Here is a 19,802-nt window from a genome sequence, read left to right as displayed (position 1 = left end):
GCTCCACCACAACTACTCTCTCACTCCCCCTCCTCAAAGAGGAACAGGGAGAAAATACAATGAAAAGGGCTCAAGGGTTGAGATAAGGACAGAGAGATCGCGCAGGAATTATTGTGACGGGCAAAACAGACTCAGCATAGGGAGATAGTAAGATTTATTGCTGATTACTAACGAGCTAGAGAAGTGAGCAAGCACACAGCAAGGCTGTTCCTCACTCCTCTCACTCTCCCAGCTGCTGTGTGGCCCAGCGTTTTTTTTTTCCCCTGTCTTAAATATGCTCTCACAGAGGCGCAAAACAACATCGCTTACTGGCTCGGCTCTGGACAGCAGTGGGGCCCTTACCTAACATGGGGCAGCTTCTAGATGCTTCTCACGGAAGCCACGCCTATGGCCCCCTGCTACCAAAGCCTTGCCACGTAAACCCGCTACAAGCAGGTAGATCCAGTCCCTAGCCACAGAGTAACAGCGCGAATCAATAACAGTCGGTCTGTCCTGTCTCTTCTTTTGCTGTACATTTGATTTACAAATATTTTATTCTCCATAGGATACAGCTTAATGCTGTAGAAATGTATATAGCTACTTCTTCCTATGAGGTTATAAAAAAAAAATAAAAAAAAAAAGTAGAAATAAGTTTAAGACTGGAAGAAGGCAAAGAATATAGATAACATTCATCACCAGAACCTTCCAGAATGGTTGCTCAGTTCTTCTGGTCTGGGGGGGCGGCTGGGGGCTGGGGGCAGGGAATGCAGGCTGCTGTTCAGTTAAGGTCAGTGGACCACTGACACGACCAGACTGAAAAATGCAAATACATAAATAAAATTCAGAAATTATTCTATTCTGGCTAGAAAAGTTGTTTCATGTTGTTCCATCCATCCAAGAAGAAAGGTGGAAAATAACAGTGACAACGTGAAGTTTAAGAGAAGAAGAGATAAGGAGTGAAGGATGGAGGATGAGGATGGTAACATAAGCAGCAAATGCTGGTTAGTAATTAACCTCTTAGAAGATCACTAGAAAAGAGATATTTAAATAGGAGATTTGTTTTGTTTTGTTTTGTTTTGAAAACACTGGCTTGTGCTTTTAAGGGTCACCGATCATCTGAACTGTTTGCAAGGTCACTGCCTGAAAACTGGAAAACTTGTTCAATAAAATTAACAATTCTGTATTTTGAAAATGATACCGTTTAAATACTAAACTTCATAAACGTTATAATTTGTGTATTACGTTTATGAATCCAGTAGTTCTTAACTGAAAACAGAACCAAATGTCTTAATTAAGGTTCAATAGAAAATAAATGTATTTCAACTTTCCAAACTCATTTTTCAGCAATTTTAGCCTACTGTAATTCCAATTACTTCATTCAAATCATGCTTCAGTCTGATGTAACAACAAAATCAAGTTTAACTCTCATTATTCCATTATTGCCTAACATTTTCCCAAAGTAAAAGTAATTTAGATGCATATAAAAGACACCGCACGTAACCAGCACAAAACCAGTCACTTCATTTTTAATGTGCATAAAAACAAACAAACCACACACACAAACCCACACACATGAATGGTTAACTTTTTGTTCACTTTTTTTTCAGACAAAACCTTCATCTTACTTCAGAGAGCAATGTATTGAAAAGCTGAAGGAGCTCCCTCCTTGAAATCACCCATTCCTAGAGTCAAAACGTTCAGTAATTCATCTACTCACAAACACCTTTTCTCCTCTTCCTCCACAAATTACGTCTCATCTCAGAGCAGAACCATGCTACTCTGCCATGTTATTATACCTTCAGCTGGGATTTACATGGCTGGGATTCGTGTACTTTTAGACCAGCAGAGATCATTCAATAAATTCGTTTGACCTCCTGCATAATGCAAACCACAGAGTTTCACCTCAACATTCCCACATCAATCCTGCAGCTCCTAGTTCAGCTATTTTATGGTTTATGATTATAGCTAAGCTTGGCAAACATTGCTGAAAAGATCTACAAACTAAAATTTTGCTAAATAATGCTCATAATGCTATCAACTCATTTTCCAGAAAGATTCATACCCATGTTTTTTCAGTTAGAACATTTTTAGGAAGCCAGATTTTGACTGAAAACTTATCAAAGAAATATTTATAAAAAATGGCCAGAGATAAAAGTGTTCAGCATGGATCATCCTAAATCTATTAACAAAAACAGTGCTGGTGATGGATTGCTACTCTACCAAGAACAAACTGTTAAAAACACACAAGGTAAATTCTTCACAAGTGGTAAGTATGTTCCCATTGTGCTTGTAGGTTCACAATTGCTTTAAACCAACCCAAGTTCAGGCTGCTACCAAAAAGACAGCTGTGCCAATCTCCAAAAAAAAGCCCCTGTTGCTGCTATTCCCCTTGCGCTAGCCCCAGTTCTGGTCAGGCTGTGTGGAGAGCTGAATACTCTTCTTTTTTGACGTAGCTGGATTGGCTTCTTGATTAAAACTGTTACTCAAAAATTGCGTTGGCACAAGCGTTCAAAGGAGGAGGAATGAATGCATGCATTGAACAGATCAGTTCATTCTTTTGGATTGCAGCCTCCACTTTTGATTGCAACCTCCATAATTAAGAATACTTAAACCAACCATGAAACTGAAGCCAGACTGGACTTTAGACGTGATATTGTCCTAAAACCAGACTTAGAGCTTTCAGTTCTGTTCTAAGCTTTGCCACGACCTCCTATCTGGTTCTGGTTAGCAAACACATCTGAGCTGAACATTCGGCGATATTTAACTCTCAACTACCACACTCTGGGAACTAAAAAGTTCTTTAACTAAAAAGTTCTTTTTCTTAGAGCATGAAGATTCCTGAAAGGACAAAGCATCCTAATAAATTTTTAGTAGCGTAACAAAAGTTAAAGGGCACGGTCACCCCGTATCTCCATAGCTCCAACAGGATAGTTGCTACCACCCCTGCACAGCTTACACCCACTCCTCATCCTCCCAAGTATTAGTCAGCCCAGTATATCAAATTCCCTTAGATACAGACGACTTTCTAAGACTTTGTGCTTTCATCCTTTCCTCCCCCGCTACCACTGTGCTCCCATTACAGCCTTAAGCACAACTGAAAGGGCCAGTGTTCTTGCCTCACAGAGAGGCATTTAGTTATGTTTTATTGCTTCTAATTAACTAAGGCAAGGACTCGGAGGGAGCGGTAAAACAAGAAAGGCTGGCTTTTGATAGCGTTTTTACTTTAACTTGATACATCCTTCTAAATTCTTAAGTTGACCTGTCAAGGCACAAAACAAAGCGCACAATAGCAAGAATGTTCAAATGAGTGCTTGGTGGAACAAAAACCCACAGAAGTGCCCCAAAACTTTCTTTCCTCGGGACATTTAATCTTTATTTCAAACTTCTGGATATACATCAAAATCTATTTGAGTTTCCTGTGCAAAGGAATAGTGCAACTTCAAAAGAAAACGCATTAAGCTCTTTTTCATTATGCAAAGCAAAGCGGAATAGTTGCTATACTAGCCAAAAGTGACCAGAAACCAAAAGAAACAACACCTGCTAGCATTTTCCCACTTTTCACAGTAGCTCTGTTATTCCTGCTTTCAGAACTCAGCAGTATATGGGTATCGTAGATGTACGCTCAGTTACTTGTATCTGTAATGGATAATGCCGTGAAATACATTTTCCCTCAGTGGCTAAGCCTTCTAACTGATGATGATTTTACCCTTCCGAGCAAACAAGATCAAAACCAATCAAGATGAACGATGTCAACAAATGCAAAAACACTGCAGACTATAAAAAGCATGACATGTTAAGAAAGAGGCCAAAGCTTTCCTTGGATAAAGTCCAGCCTTAGACCTAGAGCATAACTGATTAATTGGTAAAGGACAAATGAAGACAGAGAAAGGGAACAAAATTGGGCTTAGCTTAAGTATTTGGCCAGAGTATCTCAACACGCTTCGTAAGAGAAGATGAATACTACCCTTTTTTAGCTAAGGAAAGACTGCCGTATCTACTAAGGAAATCAGTGCTGGTCAGAAGTACCCTGGTTGCTTAGCTCCCAGACATATAGTATCTCCTCAGGAATGTATTGTTACTAATGAAATACATAGTCCAAGAACAAATGTAGGAACACTAAAGCATTACTTTCATGCAACTGTGCTACCGCATGCTGAGCTAACATACTAGCTTTTATTGGTTTTGTTTTTGTTTCCTCCTCTGCAGGCATCTAGAACTTATACTTAGCACCCTCTCACATCCAGAAGGACAAAGCCTGAAACGCAATGAACCTGAGCTCACGAGGCCTTGTACTGCAGTTATTATGAGCACAAAGGGCACGGGGCATCTCCCCACTCAGCAGGCATCTCAGCTGCAAAAGATAAATGGTTGACACTGAAGAAACAGGCCCTCCATTCCCACCAGCTGTCTCAGTCTGCGGTTTTGCACACATACAAGAGAGCGAGGCCTAAAAGGAGAACATCTCTCATTAAATTGCACATCTCTTATTAAACTGATGCATGACAGACATATCATCCAAAATAAAGCCAACAAATGACTTGATTTTCAGAGACCATAGTGAACACACATTCTAATGTCTGATTTTAACACGTGGGAAAAGCAGTTACAGCACTACAGTGCTAAGAAATATGCTCAAAATACATGACCGTTCCATCTCGGTCAAACAGCAATTAGATAAATTCTTGCATATTCTTTCAGAAACATACTAAAGATAAATGTGTAGCACATTAGTGTGGATATGCTGCCAGTGTGATGTCTGTACTTCACATCACATCAACATGAGGACACAAAAGGACCACACTCCATGGTCCCGTTAAGTCCAACATACTAAGTCTAAAACTCAGTATCATTGTGCAGCTGATCTCAGTGAGGGTATCACTGCTTTACTAGTGCAGAGGTGAAACCAAGTCCAAATGAGATGGTATTAGAGATGAAAGATTTGTCAAAGTAGATTAAAATTCCAGGAGCAAGAGATCCTAAAGTAATCCATGTATTTGCTCTTGAGCAGTTGATGAGACAGCTTCCACTATCACAGAAAAGTGGCACATAACCATGGTCTACATGCTCTTGACCACACTTGGTCTCTGTGGCTTAATAGCTTATTTTCAGGACCCAGTATGCAATGCAGTCAGCCCAGGAAGAAGCAGAGAGCTGGGTAACAGCCTGCAGCTACTGGTTTAGACCAAGAGGTCCAGCAAGAAAAGAAGAGAAAGGCGAAAGAAGCATGCCCAGAAAAGTTTTTGTGCCAGAACTGTAGAAAGGCAGATTTTAAAATTTTAGGGGTAATTTTCAGACTGAAATCAGAGCAGGGTGGTGGTTTTGTTTGTTGTTGTTTGGGGGGGGGGGGCACGCAGGGGGTGCAGTAGGTTTTTATTTGTTGGTTTTTTTTTATGTTTGGTGACAGATAGCAGAAATTACAGTCCCTATCTTTAAACAGGGAAACAGAGACAGAAAAGCCAGAGAAGAAATCTTTAACAGAGCCAGTAGACAGTTCTGTTCTTATCTCACACTATCATAGTAACACAGGAATACAGGAAGTACCAGGAAGGTCAGCCCAAGCCCACAGAGCAGGCCATTTAGTAGAGATGGGAAAAGTTAGTAAGAACACTGATAAGACAAAATATAAAATTGTTTATTTATAATTAAGACACAGCCCCTTTCAGAAGCATCTGCACTCATATTTATTGCTCTAGCTTCCACAAATCAATACACACACAGTAATCTCCATTGAAACTGAAGTAGGAAGTGGTGTGTTCTGGCTTCAGCTCTGCCATAAGGTGGCAGAGCAACACCATTTCTGTCATAGGTGTAGTTGAGCTACAGCTCACAGTCTGATAGTTGCTGCAAACACGCAGCTATGAAAGTATTGTAACTTATTATTTCATAGCACGCAGCTATGAAAGTATGAAAGACTGATCAAAAGTCTTGTTCATAATCCTCTTAACAGACTTTCAAAGAGTCAGTTCTAAACTGTTTCCGTGACAGCAGAGAGAGCTTGAAGAAAACCAAGAAGCCTAAAATGCTATCTAATCAGAAGGAAAATGACTACAAATAACAGTGACACAATCAACGCAGCTCTTCCTACATGATTTTTGTATGGCTTTGCCATTTGTATCTTACCCATGCTGACTGCAGCGACAGTCATTTCTGAATCGTTTCTCCCCTTGACAAATCTAAGCAGGATTCATCCTAGCACGTGGATAATCCTAGCATGTGAATATGCACTGATACAGCATTGTCCAAGTTTTCTGGAATTGTTTCAATTTTAGCTAGCTTAAAATTTCCTAACTGGATTAACATGCCTACTTTCCCACTTCTTTCCCACTTCCATAACTAGCCCTCTGCCTCCAGGAAGCAAAGCAGTGGCAAGCTGCTTCTACCACTACAACCACCTGCAGTGGTATTTTCTGCCACAGGGCACTCACTGCTTAGGTATTATCAACCAGCAATGGAACTACTAGTTCCCCCTTTTAGTGAAACTTATTGCGCATGCTCTGCGGCAGTACATACCACACAGGAGGATTAAAGAGGGGAAGTACGAAACCCTTCTAATGAAGCCAAGGAGACACATTCCCTGTCTCTGCAGTAGTAGATGTAGCTATGAGTACAAAGAAGGAACTTAGAAGTCTGTCTTGCAAGATATTAAGCGTTTTAAGTGTTTTGGATATGTAAACACAACAACTGAGGTTTTTGCAAAAAGAATTGTGGAGAGACGAGGCAAGAACAACCAGCAGCAAGAACTGGTATCTGGGATGAAGTCCAGGTCCCCGCTTTTAAAACAGGTGGAGCTGAGACTTCAGGTCTGTTACACGCTGGGTAAGTGTCTTAATGAATTCACGACAAACAGTGGTCTTTCTTTGGAAAGAGGAGCTTAGGAAACACTAGAAGAAGCATTCGAGTACGCTGAGGCCGCTGAACAGCCAGTAAATGCAGAGAGCTTCCATCAAATACTCTGGGTGCAATATGAAAGAGCTAAATAGTGCAGCTACTAAAATGTTTTGTACACCAGAAGTGTGATCGTGCATGCTGTGAAGAGATGACATGGATGTACGGCCATTCATTCCCTCTCAACCGCGCTTTGGAGGGGGTGAATTTCAGCTGTCTCAGCAAGATTTGGCAGATGACAGAGTTTGAGGGTTTAAATTACTGCCATCATATCTGCAATGACAGGCCAGAACAAGCTCCAGGCAGCACATGGCAACAAAATGATCATAGGAGATTCTTAATAGCTAAAGAAAATTAATTTTAAACGAGTTCCAGTGCTGATATGAGACCTTAGTATGATGAAAATTGAACCACATCACTGGTCAATTCTGTTAAAGCACTACAGTCAGAAACTGAAGGCCTTTAATGAACATCACAACGCTACAAAAAAACACATTACGTTCAAAGAGGCATTTGCCTTTAATCAGCATATGCGTGATATTCCACACAATCAGCAATAGTCGAAGCAGCGAAATTCTTTCTACGCAGAACAACTGAAATATAGGCCACCTAAGGTTTCATGTCAACTCTTTCTTCAACTTACAAGATTTCTGGAATAATGCTATGTTGGCAGTTCGTATTTATTACAAGCTCAAAATGATGTGAATTCAACCAATACAGAAGCAGTTTTCAATTAGAATACGCAACTTTTATTCTTAAGTTGATCTTAAGGAAATAAAAACTAGAAGAGGAGACAGAACAAAAACACCCACGAATTCTGTACGTGCTTGACTTACACTACATTGCCACAGGGGTCTGCCACACATTTGTGAGCAGCACCATGCTGATCATGCAAGATCTCTGGCCAGTTCCACAAAAAAAACTAGACAGCCACTACTAACTCCCTACAGATAAACAGCTGAAGAACACTGAGTGGCAGTGTTTCTTTCACAACTTTGCACACAGTGCAACCCTTTTTGTGTAGAAAAGTGCTATGTCAAGCCCCTAGAACACTGCAGCTCACAAATACTGCAGAATACTGTAGTTTTGTGCCACTACGTGCTAGGTTATATTGAATTACAGTACATCACTTGCTGCACTGTTCCTTGCCCTAATGCAATATGCGTAGGGTTAGATCACTAATTCATGGGTCATGAACTTTCTGCCTTCTTCAGCACAGAGGTCAGAGGTAAACTATAGCTTTTGTTATTTTCTCATTCAACAAAATGTGTGTATCTATGTATCACTCAAACTGTGTGTACACACGTGGGAACAGATGGATGAAAGGAAATGGGATAGGCTAGATAAACCTGTAACCTAAGTATAGCAAATTTCAGTGAGGCACATCTTAAGCTGCAGAGTAAGCAAAAAAAAAAAAAAAGTTTCCTGACACTGAGATCGTATGGAGTTGAAAACAGCAGGAGATGTACCAGGGCTGTGGGCTAAACATCAGAAGACAGCCAACGGAAGCACTACCATTGACATTCAAGTAGATATTACAAATAGACAACCCCATCAGGATAGCCGATTTTGCATGCTTTTCTCCACCAAAACAAACAGAGCCATTTTCTTCCCACACTGTTTTGACTATTTTAGAGTTCTTCCACGCACCTAATACATTCTTTGGAGTCCTGAACTGTTGCCATGTGCAAGAAAGCAAACCAAAAGGTTTCTGTAGTTTCAGCCCCCCATCTCACCTTGCCAGAAGGATTCCAGATTTAAGACCATGAAGAGTTAATAATTCAACTGGTGTCCAGCATTTTCATTGTTACAGGCAGTAAAGAATCATGCAAGAAACTACTGGTTATGACTTGCGGAAAACGGACTCACAATCAGTAAGATTGTAAAGTAGGTATGTTTATTCAGCGCTGGGCAGCACGGGGGGTAGTCCCACCAAAGTCGTGCGCGCCTGACGCGACAACTTGCCTTGGTTATATGCAGGAAAGAGTTACATATGCATGAAGTTTCACAATACGCCTATACATATTCCTAACCTGTCCCCGCTTCATATTAAAATTAGTTCCAAGGAGTCATTTCCATAAGCTCCTCCCATCTGCGCTTGCGCAGTGTATTCTGGTGGTGGTCGTCGGGGGGTCATGGGGATGAAGATTGATGACTCTTCCTCGTCACCGCTAGTTGACCTCTTGTCTTTGCACAGACTCAGTGGCTCCTTGGCTCTTGTCCATCTGCAGGACCAGTTTCTCCCAGTTTCTTAAGACAGGCTCACTCTCTTATTAGGAGACTGACCTTGGTAAGGGGCCCAAGGCTTCTTGCTTTAGGTAATTTGCACAACGCACCATAGTTAGCAAAGACACTAAGTAGCTTCCTAGTTTAATGCCGTCAGCGCTCTCTCTCTACTTGATAAGATTCTCCTAACTCCCTCTCTCAGTTACTTAACAGATGTGTTCACTGTGAGTCATTTCTAAACCCAAGATAAATCAGTGTGTTTGACACTGCTGTGCCACAAAGCCTATCCTATGGACTGGATGTAACACTGAGAACAAGAAGCTTCCACTTACATTCCAGTTTTCGGTGCTTTCACAGACCTTCACTTGTGAGCTGTGTTTAGCCTAGATTCTTCTACTTCCTAGAAAAAAATAAGCTTGAAATGCACAAAGCAACTGTTTAAACTTCACAAATGTGGAAAAACCTTGAGAACAGGATCTAGAAACACTTCAGCTTAAAGACTTCTTAAAATTGAGATTTTTTTTTTAGTTACCCTCTTTCGTTCCTCACATACTCATGTTGAAATATCCAAAGTTTCCTGTACAAAACCCTATTATTAAAGGATACAATTAAATACAGCCAGAATTTCATCTCTCAGAATTAACTTTGCACAAGTGGCCACTGCAAAGGTTAGAACAGCACAAATGGCTAAATTAACTTAGAATCAGAGAGAAGAAAAAAACAAATTCAGAAGCACTGTAACATCACTCTTACGTTGCACGTCATTTTACACACATTGACCATTTGATCACCCAGAAGTGTCAATATCCCAAACTCTTGACTTCTTATCAGAACAATCAAGCCCACAGAAAGCTCCATTTTGTCACAGCTGGAATACTTTGTGTACACAAACTCCCAGCAAGCACTGCAGTCTTCACTAACATGAAGTTCTCTACAGTAGCTTATGATTCCTCGAGTCACGGAAGATACTTGTAGACTCACTGTTTGCTAGGCAAAGTCATCTGCTGCACTGTGGCTTTAATCAGCCGTCAGCCTCAAACAGCATTTGAGCTGCGCTGTTTGCCTGCTTGGTCATTTTTCCTCCCCCCTCTGTTGGGAAAATTACCTTTAATCAGAACAATCCTCTTCCCCAGAAAGATGTTTCGTGTGCGCATGTGCATGCACACAAAACCTTGGAAAGGGTTGGCTTTGCTGTGTAAAGTATCCGTGATGCAGAATCTGTGTCAAACCTCTCAGAAGACCCTACTCCCTCTTTTGGTTCACGATCCTGCAGTTGATATCAGTGGCAGCAAAATCAGGCCTGGCCAAGTTCCACCCTGAAGGCAGGCAGCAGACCTGGAGTTTACTGTAGAAACAGTTTTGTAACAACAGGGGGCTTGGAGCGACGTCGCAAAAACATCAGCAACTTGGAGCCAGACATCCGAATTTCTCATCTCTGCAGAGCACGACGTTCACAGCCATGCCAGCTGTTAAGAGTGTAAGCATTACCAGGTAACAAGAGATGAACAGGTATATGAAACAAAAAATTAAATACCTGTCTCAAGGTATCCAACATCAGGGAATTCTGTTATGCCAGGGAAGTCAGACAACAGTCTAATACAGCATTACTACTGCAGTGGCTGATTTAACCGGGCTGATTTTAACACACATTTTCAAAACGGCACACAGTAATTGCCGTTGACATGCACTCAGTCTATTTATCACTGCTTACCTGACAGTTTGCAGTGCAACAACAGTCCACTGTATGATCCCTGTTTTAAAACCTCCTCCTTTGGCATGCTGTCTCAATTCGAATGAATTGCCAGTCCACAAACTCACTGAAGCAGCAGCCTCTGCTATATCATTATTGGTGTATCAGCACTTTCACTCAGCTTCTGCTTAGATGTATACTTCAATTGCTCTAAAAATTAATCCTAGAATACAGCTTCTACAGAGCTGTAGGAAAAAATAAAACTAAAATGATACACACAAGCAAGGTGTGCATGTGCAGTTAGTTACAAGCTCCCAGGTTGTTTTCATTAACTGGCAGCAGGAAAGTGCCTTTCGTGGATTGCAGCTGAACTTGCTATTCTTCTCTCACCTTTCCATTTACTGCTACCTGCTTAAGCATGTAGCAAGTGTTTTTAAAATTCTGATAGCCTCCGTGCAGGTTTATTTACTAGTCATCAAACATTCAAACCCAACGGTAAATAAACTAGGGCCTACATATCTTACTGCAGTCAAAAAAAGTAGTTCTTATTACTTGCAGCTTTTAATATTTCCAGGCTCTATTGATACTTTGTTATTCAAAATTCAATTGTTTTGGAGCAGAACTTATCAACATTATATGCGCCACTGTCTCTATATGCAATAGCTAATAATATATCATAAAAATACAATGATATGGGTCTAAACTGCATACTACATTTAATATACCTATAATGATAAACCTCAGTTCTGTAAAGCGGTGAAAATCCTCTCATACACCTTGCGCTGCAAACATTTAAGACTTTGCTAGAGATCAACACTGAAAAGCCGTTCCTATATGGATACGCATGCTTAGAGTTCGGACAAAAATAAGGAAGTCATGTATTTTAGAGGATGAGTTTTATGTGGAAATACTTAAGTTTGGGCTACTATTTTAGTCACTAATGACATGGAAGTTGTTTAATTGAAATAAAGTTAGAGCTTTCTGCCAAAATCACAATACGGCAGGTATTGTCCATACAGCGCTAAATTTCAATTTATTTGAAAAAAATACTGACGGTATAGATGACTTATTGCAGTACTTTTAAAAACCTTGTAAGGGCAGACATGCATCACTTACAGTCTTCTGAAGCAAGACTCTTTCCTAAAGAAGTTAACTGCCAGGTAAGAGAGATCTGGGATCTGTTTCTTACAGTTTCCAACAACTAATCTTCACAGTCATTCTTTTATTCTAACAGAAAAAAAGGTGGAAGAACAGGGATGTCAGAAAATCTACTGTGATAATCTTACAGTGCGAGTTCATAACGACAATTATTGTGTTGCTTCCTTAGAACACTGACCATTGCTCTTCTGGTATGCTTATTAATGCACGCTGATACTGATACAGCGGTTAAATCTAAGCAGAGCGTACCAATTAACACCACACGTACGCAAGTTACTTTAGCTCCAAGCAATCCCAGCCAGTGCCCAGAAGTCTGTTGATCAAAACCGACCGTACAATCCAAATTTCAACTACAGCCTTTTAAAGTTTTCTCTTCCAACAGATACCTTATTTTGGCAGAACAGAATTAAAAAGCCCAAGAAAAATCATCCAACAGCAATTTTAGTAATGAACTACGATTGAGCAAAATCAGTGTTCGAAATAACTTAGTACGAGTATTTACTTTCAAAAGAAATCTCATATTGTCCACCCTCAAAGAACAACAGTAGAAATACTGTAAGAGCTGATTCATCATCCAGCTTCCATTTTAACTTGCATTTTCCACTTCTCCTTTGGACAAGTGAAGATATTACCGCGAGCTATACAAGTTGTATTAATCCAGTTGTATAAAATAACACACTTTCTAACCACTTCCCAATTTTTTCTTTTAAGCTCCCGTGCTTCTTACTTTCAAAAGGTGGCAGGGCAGAAGGCTTTACAGGAGTCTTGGGAAGTAATTTCTGCAATAAAGGTAAAAGGCTTCTTTCCCTTCCTTCGCTTTACATCAACATACTGCAGATACCAGGTGACAATCTGTGCTTCCCTCACACTTCAGTCCTCCTGCCCCCAGTAAACTAACAGTTAAACAAACCCATTAACATTTTAACAGCTATTAATTGTGTATGCTTCAAAGGCCTTCTTTAGAAGATTCCTGGCAGACACGTGCTTAAGAGTGTTTAATTCTACATCGCACCATCAAGTCAGCAGCCCAGAAGTTTCAAGTAATGCCGTGCCCAGGCCGACTTTGTGTTTTCTCCTCAGACCAGAGGGTGCTCTTTCATACAACACAGACTAGCGGTTTTGACACAAGCCGGGTATCCAACAGTTCACACGAGTTACCATAGGCATTGTATAAGCAGCCTTCTAGTCAAGCAACTAGGTTTTGAAAACGTTTGTTTCCTCCCTTATTGCCAAAAATGGTCCCTGATAGAACAGCAAAACAGAAGCTCTGAATAAAAACAGAGCAGAGAAAAACTGGCCATATATATGTTGTTCTTTATATGCACGTGCATGAATATTGAGATGAGACACGCACACATTTCACATTTTGGAAATTTCTTATATTACTATACTATGCGCGCAAATTAGTATTAGTTTCTGCATTGTAATTAACGCAGGTGAGTAATACTTCAAAGAAACAAGACAACTCAAATCTGCTCTGGATATATCTGTTCCAAATCAAGTTCTGCCAAAGACTATTTTCTGCCAAAGACTATTTCCAAGGAGTGTAAATAGAAGAGCAATAATCCAGAAGGCTGGACAACAGAAACTATATGTACTGCATGTCACATAAAACCTAACAATTAAGAAATAGCGCACTTCTTTCTGGAAGAAAGAAGTCAGAGAGTCATTTTTCAGTACACAACTTTTCACGTTAAAAAAAATCTGTTTTACCTTACAGATGGCTGACTGTGCACAAGAAATCCCATCAGTGTTTTTCTGGTGAACTACATCTCCACGGCCAGTCAAGCTAAGGACGCTGACGCACTGAACTGATAAAGGACTACATAAAGGAAGTCATTTGCAGTCTATCTATTAGGACAGTTGAGAAGCTCTACAAAACCCAAAATCCATTAAATAAATTTGAATGCCAGCTAACACAATATATATTCCAACAGAAAAAAAATGCTGTCATCTCAAAAGAGCTATGCTTGCCAAAAGGCCTGCATTTGAGAACAAATGCTTTAATTACATGCAGTGAAGTAGAGGAAGCAAACAGCCATTCTGGAAGCAACTGTTTACAAGCCAGCATGGAGAGGCATGTCCATTATGTGGAGAAGATAAAAGAGGCAGATCAGCAAGGAGTTCACCGTGGGTCAGTTCAACCAAGCTGCTATTCAGAAGAACATCTCAGCCTTTCTCTGTTCTCTCCTCGTGGAGAGACAACACTCATTTGTGCTTCTGCCTTACCTGAAAGCCTGTGTCCATCCCTATGGAACCTTATGAAACTGCTGAAGAAGACGGCAAGCAAAAGCTTCTAAAAGTGATTGAGAAGAGGCAGCAGCAAACAACCTTGAAGATCAAGGAATGAAAGGAATGGGAAGCAAACTGTGCAGAAAGACTAACAACAGATACTTTCGGCTGAAAGCAGTGGCAGCCCATTCTTTCACCAGGACTCGAGGCCCAGGTGGGCTTCTTGTTCCATATCAGAGCCCCAGGCAGTTAATTATGTGCAATGCCTGTGTCTTTTTACAAAAACAGATGCTAAGTACCTCTTCTAAACTCTCCCACCTGGGTTTCTAAGGCAATCTGTCCTAACATAGGAGCCATCCAATGCTTTCATTGGTGGGAAGAAGAATTAAGAGATAGATGTCCTGAAAGAAATTTCATGCTTTAAATCTTATAATCGAGATGCAAGTCATCATCCTCACTTTTGTTTTAACAGGTCTCGGAGCAAAACATTCAAATACAAAAACATTCATGGGTGGTAACACCGCCTCAGGAGTTACAAAGGCTACTACTTTAAGTATACAGTGAGTGACACTGCATTGACACTGGCTTTCCACCTTGCATGGCTATTCTAGGTGTTTTGGGTTTTTCTGCTCTCCCCACCACAGGTGACTGACAGAGATGGCCTTTTCAGGCAAGCTATCTTACCATGACATCCAGCTTCATATCCAGTTTACTCCAAGAGATGGAAGACATAAAAAGGTTAATTACTAAACCTGCATGCCAAGCACCTGTGAAGCCCGTTCAGCCTGGAGAAGAGGAGGCTGAGGGGGGACCTCATGGCAGTCTACAACTTCCTCGCGAGGGGGAGTGGAGAGGCAGATGAGCTATTCTCCGTAATCACCAGTGACAGAACGGGCGGGAACCGTGTTAAGCTGAGGCAGGGGAAGTTTAGGCTGGACATCAGGAAGAGGTTCTTCACTGAGAGGTTGGTCGCACACTGGAACAAGCTCCCCAGTGAAGTAGTCACTGCACCAAGCCTGTCTGAATTTAAGAAGCGATGGGACTGTGCACTTAGTCACGTGGTCTATACTTTTGGGTAGACCTGTGCGGTGCCAGGAGTTGGACTTGATGATCCTTATGGGTCCCTTCCAACTCGGGATATTCTATGATTCTATGAGTCTAAGATACCAATAGTCAACAGATAACCACAGCCTCCAAAGAGAAAGGTGGTTTTCTAAACTGCCAAGTGTTGAAAGAGTAGAGGTTAAGTATCCTTACATTTGAAGCAATCCTTTTCTTCTGTTACATATTCAACAGAATAGATTCCTAAGTAGCATGGATCAGAAATAATCAATTAATTGGCTTCATAGTTCCCAGCATTAACAAATCAACCTTAAAAGTATCACGTGTAATGGTGATAAAGAACAAAACTTCTAAGTGAATTGCTTCACAGAAATAATTTTCAGACTATGGTGCATGTCTTACTGCAAACTTCAGTCACATGCCAACACGGGAAGAGGGACATCATTGGATTGTAGGTACCTCTGAAAAAAAGCCTGCAGTGCAGGAATGCTTAAGCATACTTTCAGATCTAGTAAGATGCTTGCGGAGGTAACTAAAAATGCAACATATCTAATGTATTTGTTAAAGTATACCATCTTCAGTCACAGAAGCCATAATTTATTTTCAGCCACAGTCAGGTCTCTCACACGAGATGTGGTCCTAGACCATTTAGGCTTTCCATCTCTAGCTTTATATATATATATACACAGGTCGTTTTAAAAAGGAATTACAGCTTAACTACTTACTACAGAATACTTAAGCTTCAACAAGGAAACCATTGTCTTTTCAAAATGATACACACCTGCATGAAAGGTGTTCTCTTTAAAGTAAGTTTCCACAAGAATGGCAAAATAAGTTCTTTACATACTTAATTCAAGTCGGACAAAAAACTACCAAGGGCAAGTATAATGTAGCTCCTGCGTAATTAAGTCTATTAAGTCTCTGTAATTAAGATTTTTTTTTTTCCTTTTAAAAGCAAAGTAGTCACCATTATGACCCTACTTTGAGAAGTGAAGAATCGGCAGAAGTAAAGACAAATTATAGAAGTCCTGCAATAGTTTTTCCAGGAGATCCACCAGCATTTGTACACTTCTGAAACTCAGAATCCTTTGCAGTTTTAGGATTTCAAATAAATAGGTCAATAAACTAGCAATTACGATGACAATATTTACCTTCCTCAATGTGGTGTAAAAATTAAAAGAAAAAAAATAAGTATGTTAAGGCAGATTTCAATCAGAATGTTCCAAATTGCACAGTTATGTTGGTCAGTGGTCTAAAACATTCTCTCCCCAGGTCAATGAATTAAAGTTATTTAAATGCTTGTCTAACGCCAATTCAGACCGGCACTTGACCGTTTTATTTTCTATGTCTTCTGGAAGATAGACAACTAACATTACATATACCATACCATATATTTTGCACTCCAATTTAAGATGAAATTATGCTTTTACAAAAGGTGAGATGACTATGTTACAGGCTTTGTGTAGTTAGACCACCATATGCATAGATGCCCTAGTGCTCAATTGTCTTCTTCAGTATCTCATAGTACTGGAGGCTCTGAAGTACAAGAGGAATTTGTAACACAGACTAACCACAAAGTACCAGGTATTTCTTGCCATTTGTGATCTTGCAATAAAGATAAGTCAGACCAGGATCACAAGAACTGTATTGAATCCATAGCGTATATTCCTTAACTTAAGTGGGGAAAAAGGGAAAAAAAAAAAAAAAGTAAAAGCCAAGGTACCAAGAACTACAGGGAAAAGAACATTAAAATAACTTCTAATGTAGAATTTAACTTGTTCATCTACTCATCTCAAGATACTTTATTAAAATGGTATTAAGTTAGTGCATTAAGTAAGCCAGTAAGTTGAAGAATGAGCAGAGAAGGCCTTTTTGATTGTTTGCTGCTCAAAGAGAAACGTGAAAATTCAGGAATAGAACCAGCCTTGTAGCTAACTACATATACAACTGCTTCATAGTTGCTTGGTAAAACCTTTGAATGCCAAGGTCACACCCATTGGCTCACCTCAAGACAGCCACTCACCTAAAACCGGGCTAATTTCACCCTAGCTCCCTTCCAAGCATTTAAAATTATGTATTTAAAATTATGTATTTGTAGAAACTTCTATTACTGCTGACAAAAAAAGTTTAAGATTTTTCCAGCCACAAAGTTCATAGTCTCCATGGCAATTGGAAACTCCCTCCTTCTCAGAGAACTTCCTTCTTAATCCTTTAAGGATTAGGAGAAAGGAAGTGTGGAAAAAGGAAGTGCTGTTTTAGAGTCTCTCTGATTTTTAGCCATCTTCTCATGTAAAAATGGAAGCTGCAAGATGACTTGAAACCAGAATTTGCTCAGATTCATTAAAAAGAGCATGACATCTTTGGTTCAGTAGACCATAACAATTTGTATTTGAAAGGTAGCTCTTTTTAAGAAAATACTCACTGGCCTTATCTTGCTGTACAGGCATAGTGGGTGTTATTACAGCCAGGCCTTCCTTTACATAGGATGACCAGATGCCATTCCAATATAAGACTATTTCTCATGTTATTTTGGCACGATCCTTTGTACAAAGAATGTCACTTGTGTTCAGCGCATTTCCGAACTGCATCTAAGTCCAAAACTAGAAGGGGACACCTCTTCAGCTATGGCCGCCATTATCAAAGAAAGATTACCATCTTTAAAGAGTACATTTGAGATTTTAAATTTCTTCTTCTTTTTTTCTTTTTTTTGACAAGAGCCACATCATAAGAGAATTCAGGAAAAATGTAGTCAAAGTAAACATACAAGGATATTCACTTAGTCCTCTAGATCCCTCACTTTTTTCAGTCTTTTCTGCTATCAGCCTTAATTCTGTCGGTCAAGTCCTCGTCAAGATTCAGAATTAATCTCTGAAAATCCAGAAAGCCCTCATTCCCATTAAAAATTGCCTGCAAATGTGTAATTCAGGCTTACGACACATCTAGCTGAAACGCTTAATTTCTCACAAATTCAGATTACTTCGTTGCTATACCATGTGTATATTACAAGCATGTATCACAGCTGTGTCTCTGAATATGCTATTGTAAGGTTAACACTGGCAAGTTTGGCCAAAATTCTCACTGAGATTGTGCCATGCCAATCTCTTTTGAAGACGGCCTAGACCACTTTCCCTCAGGTTGACAGCATAACAGATAAGCAATATTGCAGAACAAGATAAATTGTTCTTTTTTCTTTCTTTAAAGGGAAAAATCAAAAAGACTATCAACTGTCTTTATGAATCGCCCAAGAATAAAACAAATGGAACTATGCCAGTAAAGTTCTGAATAATTACAACGCATTCAAACTGGAGGAGTTCAGCCACAGATAAGACGCTAAGAGACTTCGTCTTACAGCACCAACATCAAAGTTTCCTGCGCTGAGGTGGAAAGTCCATGCCTGTTTACTTGCCTGCTTCCAGCAGTCATGTTCCCAAAAGAAACAATTATTGTTGTATTAAACCACCGTAGTCGAACAAACCATTCTGACCCTGTATTACTGTGTACCTTTTTGATGTTCCAAAAAGGATACACAAGTAACATCAGAAACCTGGATTCCAGTATACACTAGTGATCAGAGCTATAGCCATAAAAACAGACCTACTAGGATTACTAATACAGGGAACAAAGCAAGATCTACAAATGAAAGAAGAAAGATGGCATCTGACTAAAGCATTAGAAAACGCTTTAGACGACATGCCTGGAATAGAAGAACTCTGGTGGAACTAAACAAGTGCTATAAAGAACAGTATAGTATAAAATGGAAAAAGTAAAACTTGACATGGACAGAGAAACAAAAATAAGATGCACACTTACTTATTCAAGTGTTTCCGAGCTGCAGGGAGGCCAGACATTTCTTCATTCAGCACGTATTTCTTTGTTCCCATGCAGTAGTTTTCCATGTATTCTGCCCAGTGTAGTTGTCGAACATCAAAATTAAAGGCCTGCATAAAATAAAAGCTTTCATTATTAACTGCCAAGAAAGTCAGTCATTTCTGATAAAGATGTAAAGAAAGTAACTACCCTTCTATCAGATTAATTTCATTGCAATGACAATTTTTTTTGTCCTTAATCATAAGAATGATTCACGTTTAGATCCATCTGTGACCCAACCAGCTTCTCGTACAATCAATCTCCTGCAAATTTCAACCATTCCATGCCTTATTTTGTCCTCTTCAGTAATATTCTTCCCTCAGCTTCCAAGTGCACTAGTTTCACATTTCATCTGTCTGTAAAGAACTCTACTCTAGAAGTAACAATTTTGTGTTGTTTCCTTTCCAGCCAGGAAATAATTCTCACATCCTATAGAATAAGCACACTGCTCTGTACCGAGTTCACTGACAGAGATGCGGTTCGTTTAACTGTGCTTATAGTTGTACCACTATGTTTTAAAAGGAGTCATAAGAATATCTACTGCAGAAGTTACTACAGTACATTCACAACTTCACTTTCTCACTGATGTCCATTACTTCATCCCAAACGATACTACAGCAGCCAGTTAAGTCCCGATAAGGACAATAAAACCTCTAGCTCACAGCTTCTGAACAAAATATTTAAACGTTGCTCTGTAAGAACC

At 39.8% G+C, this 19,802-nt stretch overlaps 1 protein-coding gene across 2 annotated transcripts in view; it reads right to left on the bottom strand.

Moving 5' to 3' along the window:
- LOC310889670 (adenylate cyclase type 10-like) overlaps window positions 1-19,170 on the bottom strand; it is a 41,726-nt gene extending 22,556 nt beyond the window's left edge. Inside the window, exon 1 of one of the 2 annotated variants that reach the window (XM_083817492.1) lies at window positions 19,043-19,170. The gene's annotated coding sequence lies outside the window, so the exon portion shown is untranslated. Of the gene's footprint in view, window positions 1-14,167; window positions 15,006-19,042 lie in introns of those variants that run through there. The other variant, XM_083817493.1, reaches the window with a different exon arrangement.
- Window positions 19,171-19,802: the final 632 nt, after the last annotated feature.

Source organism: Anser anser (genome assembly GCF_964211835.1).
Source record: "Anser anser genome assembly, chromosome: Z".
Lineage (NCBI taxonomy): Eukaryota > Metazoa > Chordata > Aves > Anseriformes > Anatidae > Anser > Anser anser.
Note: the sequence above shows the minus strand (reverse complement) of the source record. Positions and strands in the feature narration are given on the sequence as shown.